Consider the following 8308-nt stretch of genomic DNA (forward strand, 5'->3'; position numbering starts at 1 on the left):
TGTGCCCTGACCAGGAATCAACCCGGACATCCATATGCCGGCCAATGCTCTACCACTGAGCCAACTGGCCAGAGCTTCTTCATCTCTCTATAAAGAATGTATTTCAGGACCATTAAAGATGAATTGTGTCAATCATCAGCCCATGTCAACTGAGAAGGGAAATACTGTATAACTCATTTTGAGTAGCAAGACACTCCAGTTAAGGACAGTCTAATTACCTGACCTGTGGTGGCACAGTGGATAAAAAACATCAACCTGGAAGGCTTAGGTTGCCAGTCAAAATGCTGGCTTCCCTGGTCAAGGCACATATGGGAGATGATGCTTCCTGCTCTGCTCCCACTTCTCTCTCTCTCTCTCTCTCCTCTCTAAAATATATAAATAAAATCTTTATTTTTTTTAAAAGGAACTCTAATCAAATTTCCACTTTTTTTTTTTTTAAGATTTTATTTATTCATTATAGAGAGGAGAGAGAGAGAGAGAAGGGGGGAGGAGCAGGAAGCATCAACTCCCATATGTGCCTTGACCAGGCAAGCCCAGGGTTTTGAACCGGCAACCTCAGCGTTTCCAGGTTGACGCTTTATCCACTGTGCCACCACAGGTCAGGCAAATTTCCACTTTGAAAATTTTAACATAGGTTTTGATGTTAACATAAGATGCATTTGAAAAATCTTTGAGTCATCTTGAAAAAATAAACAATGATGTTTATTGTTTGTCTTTAAATGTATATCCAGAAAAGGAGGTAGAAGTGACAATATTTTTAATGTTATCAGTTCTTTTCTTGGGCAAGCTTTAATTTCTCATGATCCGGAGTGGTGTTATTACCAGTCTCCTAATCACTCCCAGTTGCCAGTCCTTGATGGGCATTTTGTGACCCTGTCTAGACTAACAATCACATCACAATGCTTTTCCTCAAATCAGACTGGCAGCTCATTCTAGCCAGTCTGCCAAGGAGTATGCAGGTGGCAAGGGGGGGGGGGTGGAATTCTGAAGATTTTAAAAAGAAAGTAAGTCCTTGGCTTGGCTATTAGCGTACTTAGAATGGTGAGGAAATCATTTAATATGCAGAATTTGTAGATTGCTGCCCAGCTTTTGAAACTCCAAAGTGCTTTTTGAAAACTACTGATAGGAGGGTATCATGTAAAACTCTCTACATTGTAGAGTCTACAATGTCAGATCTGTTCCATGTTCTGGCCGCTGAAGATAGATGATATGGGACACATTTCAGATGCGAGAGCAAGATGCACATCCACAGCTTCTGCCACCATTTTCACAAGAAAACAAAGGAATCAAAATGGTCTTTGCTGAACAACTTTTGTGGAGATTGGTGGGCATTTCTCTCTCTTTCTAAGACCATGAAGAACCAAGTTGCGGGGAGCTTTCTGCATCTCAAATCTACAGTGAATCTAGAGGTTTAAGAGGAACAAGTATGAATCCATCTCCTGATCTTTGTGAGACCTCAAGTAGCTGCTCAGAAGTAGTGTAACTCCTAACTAAAAGGATTTGCATCTATCTGGATTTTAACTTTTATTGCATGTTTGTATATATAACTTATATGATAACTGAATGCCAATGGACCCGAGGCTTTTTGGCAAATTCTCCTTCCTAAAAGTTGCATTTGCTTGTTGAGGGGACACTCTGAGCAGATTTGCACGTCTCTGGTGTCTCTATTGCTCTTTCCTACTTCTTGATTTTGCACATGTCCTCACACCACTCTCCAGTTTCTCTCACTTCCCTCTTCTCGTCTCTCCACCCCTCTCCAACTCCCATCAGACTTTAGGTGTCCTATTCAAAACCTACCTCCATTTAGTTTTCCTAACACTTTCATTACTGTAAACTCTTACAGCAATTAGCTAATTATATCTTTTTTAAACACCTTTCATTTTTTTCTTGTTTCCCACATAGATAAGTTTCAAAAATTATTTGTATCAAAATAATTAAATCAACAAATAATTTTTGAAACTTAACTATGTGGGAAACAAGAAAAAAGTGAAAGGTGTTAAAAAAAGATATAATTAGCTATTTAACATTAATAAAGATGAACATTTATTGCAGGTTGAGAATGTCAGGCACTGTGCTAAGGCACTTGTATTGAATTATTTAATCTTCATAACCACACCATAAAGTAATTATCCCCACTTACCAATGGAGAAACTGAGACTCAGAGAGCTTAAGTAACTTATCTGAGTTTTCACAGTTACAGATTTTTAAAAGGATAGTGACAAACATGAATTGCCAGTTTTCTTAAAAACCAATGTCTTATAACTTGATATATGATAAATTTTAAGTAAACATAAGTTCTCATTGCCTGAATAAACTATAGACTATGTTTTACTACTTCATTTCTATTTCAACTTAATATACCCATGATACATTAAAATAATTATAGTTTATCTTCCCCTGACAATTTTAAACCCATAAAATCATTATTTTTTAAATATAACCTAAAATATTTGTCATATTGCAGAACTTCTGTGGATATGAGTAGTTCACTGTTTAAGTTACTGTCATGGAAAAAAAAACACACTGAGAATTCTGAAATCAGTTAATCAAAGTAATTGACTGAAATCTGCCTGCAGGAAGAAATAGCTAGTTTAACACTTCAGTGTTATATGTTCTCTTTTACACAGGATGTATACAGGGGTATGTCCCATATCTGCCAGCTTCTTCATGGATTTTTGATCTACAAGAGAGGAAGGACTTTATATTCAAAAGTGGACAAATTTCAAAGGTAAAAATTTGAAAGGTAAAAAGAAACAGTAGTCATTTTAAAACAGAAAAAGATTTCCATTTGAACATAAAGGGATTTGTCAATTTTGTTCAGGAAAGCCAATGGGACTATGGTATTACAATCAGGAGGGGGTCCTAAAGTTTTTTCAAGAGGTAAAATATTAAGATCTTTCATATTAATTGAGTTTTTGATGTTTAAAATACAAAGTTCTGTTAATCACAGAGGAGCCACTTTATCAATATTACTTGGGTATCTTTAGAAGTAGTTGAACTCTTCAAGTGGTTTTAACTTCTTGACCCATTGTGCAGTATTTTGTAACTGACACAATGCTTTAAATAAGTTGAATTCTTCCTTTAAAATCTCTCTTGAGTCCTTCTTTTCTGTTTCTACTTCTGCTCCCCTAGTTTAACTGTCTTAATCTTGTGGGGGGTTTTTTGTTTGTTTTGCTTTTTGTATTTTTCCAAAGTGAGAAACGGGAAGCAGACAGACTACTGCATGTGCCCAACTGGGATCCACCCGGCATGCCTACCAGGGGGCAATGCTCTGCCCATCTGGCACTTGCTCTGTTACTGCCAGAGCTATTCAAGCACCTGAGGTGGAGGCCATGGAGCCATCCTCAGTGCCCAGTTAAACTTTTGCTCCAACGGAGCCTTGGCTGCAGGAGGGGAAGAGAGAGATAGAGAGAAAGAAAAGGGGGAAGGGTATAGAAGCAGATGGGCGTTTCTCCTGTGTGCCCTGGCCGGGAATCAAACCTGGGACTTCCACATGCTGGGCCGATGCTCTACCGCTGAGCCAACCAGCCAGGGTCTCATTTTATGGTTTTAAGTGCTATTGCCTTCTTTCTAGTCTTCCCCTTCATCCCAGTCTTAGCTTCATCAGACCACCCTCCACATAATCCTCTAATTTACCTTCCAGAAGTACTGCTCTCAGTACGTGTGTTACGAATGGCTGTCCCCCAGCAGCCATAAATGATCATTTCAACTTATTTTAAATGATTCCCCACTGCCCAAAGGATAAAGTTTAAGCTGAAAATTCTTGATGATTTATAAATGATAATGGGTAATTATGATATAATAAAAAAACACCTTTATCCTTGGTTCCTGGTACAGAGCTCCTACAGTGTTTGGAATTTCCTGAGTAAAGGGGGTGTCTTTGTTAAGTTAATGAGGTGACTCAGGTGGGCCTCTGAATAGCTTCAGGATAGAGTCTGAACATCAGAAAGACCAACCACATGAGGACAGCGCTGGAACTTTCAGTCAGCCTGACCTCCCCAGGGAAGGAGAGTTGAGGGCTGGAGATTGAGTTCAGTCATGTGGCCAATTAATTATGTCTGTGTAATAAGACCCCCAAAAAAAAATCTGGATAGCAAGGCTCAGTGGAGCTCAGGTGAACTCATAGATGTGCCCATGGGGTAATACATCTTGACTGCACTGGGAGAGGGTGCAGGAGCTCTGTGTTCTCTTTTAGACCTGGTCTTAATCATCCCATTTGGCTGTTCTTGAGGCGTATCATTTATAATAAAGCTGCCATAATGAATAAAGCGTTTTCTTGAGCTCTGTGAGTCATTCTAGTGAATTATCAAATCTGAGGGCATCATGGAATCCTCAAATTTGTAGCCAGTTGACCAGAACTGTAGATGGCCTGGGGACCTTCCAAGACTTGCTGCTAGAAGTGGGGGCAGTTCTGTGGAGATCTTTGCCTGTGGCGTCTGCATCAACTCTGAGTAGTCAGTGCCAGAGTTGGGTTGAGGTAAAAACAGAACAGAAGCATATAGAGTTGCTATTACTTGCTATATAGTTGCTATTAATCTACAGACATAAATCAAATCGCCAAATCATGATTTTATATAATATAGCTGTATTGGATAGACCAATTTACTGTAAGTCTCCCCAGGACCACAAAATGATAATACTCCTTCTCTAATTTGGCTTATATAAAACCTATTAGGATGGCCTCATGCAAAAGAATTATACCTGTGAGTCATTTGAAGACAAGAGGAGTCAAAATATTTTGACTAGCCTAGGGTAAGGCATTTGCAACACACTGTAAACTATGGTCTTAATCCCAGGAGGTTCTACTGATAGTTTATTTTCATAGAAGTTAATGTGTCCTTCTCCACTTAGTTTCTTTGAAAAACATTTCACCTAGGCAAGGCAACTAAATAATCTTAACTAAAGAGTTACAAGTAAATGCTTGTTATGTGCAAATATTTGGAGTCTTCTGCATGGTCTATATCCTTGGTAGCAATTCTGCGAAGAATCAAGCTGCTGTTGCTGGTGATACTGGTTATGGGAGGAGAGAGGACTTTGTCTATTACTCACCAAGCTGCCTGTTTTCTAATTTTGGCAGTAAAACATAGCAATAGAAGGAAAGAAAAGAGAAGCTAGAGGGTGCTGAATACCTATTGTCCTCCAGGCTTGATCTGAGTGCTTTAACTTGTTAGTTTATTTCAACTTCATCACCTTCCTGAGGAGGAGGTTGTCATTTTACTCTATGGACACTCACACTGAGGCTCTGAGTTCCTTGAGGTCTCTCATAGCTCATAAGTTGGAGAACAAGCATTAGCATTTAGGGCTGTCTCATTCCACATTTAAACTCTACACTCAACTCTACTGCTGAGTGTCCAGGTTTGGGCCTCGCCCTGGCATGCCTAAATCACACTCTGAGTTAAGAAAGCAGAGAAAAGTTACCTTTCTCCCTCACTACTGGGGAGCTGTGTTAATATACATCAACTTAGGGTAGAGTAAGCTACTGGTTCAATTTTCCCAGACAAGTCAGAGATTGCCACTGACCAGACTCCACTGAAATAACAGTAGCCTTTTCTCCCGGCGTTCTCTCTTTTAAGCAAATTGGTGCTAATTCTGGGGCAGACAGGAACAAGTAACCATCGCAGCCTGCTGGAGACATCCTTGGCACAGCTGCCCAGAATACACTTGGCTGTGTTTACTGAACGTTCCCCCTACTCTTCTGAGCTAACTCTGTCTAGTTTTCAGTAGCCAGCTGTGACTCTTCCAGCAAGAATCCTTTATGCTGTATCTCTCTGTCCACCAGAAGATTGCATAGAAGATTCGAAATGTGCTGAAACCACATTGAAAGGATGATGCTGGGGTCCTGCATTATTACTACATGACTATTTTGTCATTAGAAAGGTGCTCTTCTTAGTATGTTGGCTGAGGACTAAAACTCAGGGGGCTGGGCACTGAAAGGGGCAGGCTGAGACGTGCTGACCTTTGCAGTGTTTCCTGACCACCAACAGGGTGGGCAGCCTAGGACAGCGGCTCACATTTTGAACAGCTGTGGCTGGAGCCAGAGCAGCAGGCAGAGCGCAGGCACTCGCCAGAGAACACCTCCCGCCGAACACTCTCTCCCTCCCATTTCCTAAGATTTCATGCCAGTTGATTTCCCATGGAAACAAACAGAAATCTTTTTTAATCATTGGGCATTTTTCGTTTCCTAATTTGTATGGGAACCTGGAGATACAGACATATGGTACATTCATCATCCCAGAAAGCTACAGCTGAAAAAAAAAAATAGTTAAAGCCAGTATTAAAATTGGAAAGCAGCATTCTATGCCTTCAAATTACTTCCCTTAATCTTAGAGGCTGTCAGCAACACTGCCAACAGAGCGGTTCATGTTTCAACTCAGTATGTCCAGCAGGACTCCCACTGGAACCCGGAGCCTCCCCCACAGCGCAGCCAGCTCCCCTGGCTGGGTAAGGAGCCCCTCCAACCTCCTGAACCAGATAGAGGGAGTGAAATGAGTTCTGCCTGAGTTCTAATCCTGACCCTCGTATTTACTAGTCCTGTAACCTTGGTCTGGAACCGAGCTTCTCTGTGCCTCTTTATCCTCGTCTGAACATTTTATTCAATCATTAATATCTATTCATTGAACATCTAGTTTGTGGCAGGCACTGTTCTAAAAACTGGGATGAAAGAAGTGAATAAAATAAGATCTCTGCCTTTGTGGAGTTTATATCCTAGTTTGGGAAAATAAAACAAATGAGTAGAAGGTATAATATGTTCACTGGTGATAAGGATTATGGAGAAAAATAAAGCAGGGAAGGGAGTATTTGGACAGGGAAATTACAAGTTTAAGTCCACTGGCCAAGGAATCTTCACTGGAGAGGAGGCAGGTGAGGAAAGGCCTGAGAGAGGGGCAACAGTGAGTTGGGCAGATAGTGGGAAAATAGCATTTTGGACAAAGGCCCTGAATTTGGAGATTACTTCCTTGTTTGAGGAATAGCAAGCAGTCCAATATGGTGAAGTCCATGAGAATGGGGCTTTGGGAACACCAAAGTGAATTTGACTATGGTCACTATCCTATTGGAGGGTTTTGAGCAGAGGAGAATATGATCTAAGTTGTGTTAGGCTAACTCTGGCAGCTGTGCTGAGTATGATTGAAGGGGGCCAAAGTTAGACCACTCTGGTCATTGAAGGGAGGTCCTGTGATGGTTTGGACCAGGGGAATTCGTATTTGGTGGTGATAAATTCTAGCTAGTAATATTATAAGGTCTACCGGAAAGTTCTGTCCGTTTCTATCACAACAAGTTTCGACATGTAAGCACATGTTTATTTGGCGCATGTGTGCCTCTCTATTTTTATCACTTAATGTATACATACTGACGTAGCAAATTAACTAAAACAAAGTTGATTCACGTTAGTCTTATGTGTAAAGCGATAGTGTACCTACCCATGGCTACTGATAAAGTTCATTTATGCCACTGTAATTTTTACGAATTTCAACAAGGAAGAAATGCTACAGAAGCATGTCCATCGCATCCACCATATTCCCCGGACTTAGCACCCTCCGACTATCACTTGTTTTTGTCCTTACAAAATTTTTTGAAGGGCAAAAAATTCAAAAATGAAGAAGATATCAAACAAGCACTGGTTCAATTTTTCGCATCAAAAGATAAAACATTTTTCAAAATGGGATATACAGATTGCCCTCACACTGGCAAGAAATCATTAATAATAATGGCAATTATATTATTTAATAAAGTTTATTGATGGTAAGAAAAATTTGTATTTTGTTTTAATTCCAAAAATGGACAAAACTTTCCGGTAGACCTTATTTTGAAGTTGGAGCTGCCAGGCTGACAGATTGGATGAAAGACTAAGAGGAGTGAAAGATTACTCTCAGGTTTTTACCCTGACTGTCAGGAAGAATGAGATGGGGAATTGTGTTAGTGGAACAGGTGGGGAGGAATGGCAAATCTGAAATTCACTTTTCAACATGTTAAGTTTGAAATGCCAGCCACAGCCTGACCAAGTGGTGGTGCAGTGGATAGAGTATTGGACTGGGACATGGAAGACCTAGATTTAAAACCCCAAGGTCACAGACTGGAGCACAGGGCACTAGCTTGAGCATGGGATCATAGACGTGACCCCATGGTCTCTGGCTTGAGCCCAAAGGTCACTGGCTTGAAGCCTAACGTTGCTGACTTGAGCCCAAGGTTGCTGGCTTGACCAAGAGAACACTCGCTCTGCTCTAGCCCCCAGGTCAAGGCACATATGAGAAAGCAATCAGTGAACATCTAAGGTGCCGCAGTGAAGAATTGATGCTTTTCACCTCTCTCC

Source organism: Saccopteryx leptura, chromosome 3, assembly GCF_036850995.1.
Source record: "Saccopteryx leptura isolate mSacLep1 chromosome 3, mSacLep1_pri_phased_curated, whole genome shotgun sequence".
In the NCBI taxonomy this organism is placed as follows: Eukaryota; Metazoa; Chordata; class Mammalia; order Chiroptera; family Emballonuridae; genus Saccopteryx; species Saccopteryx leptura.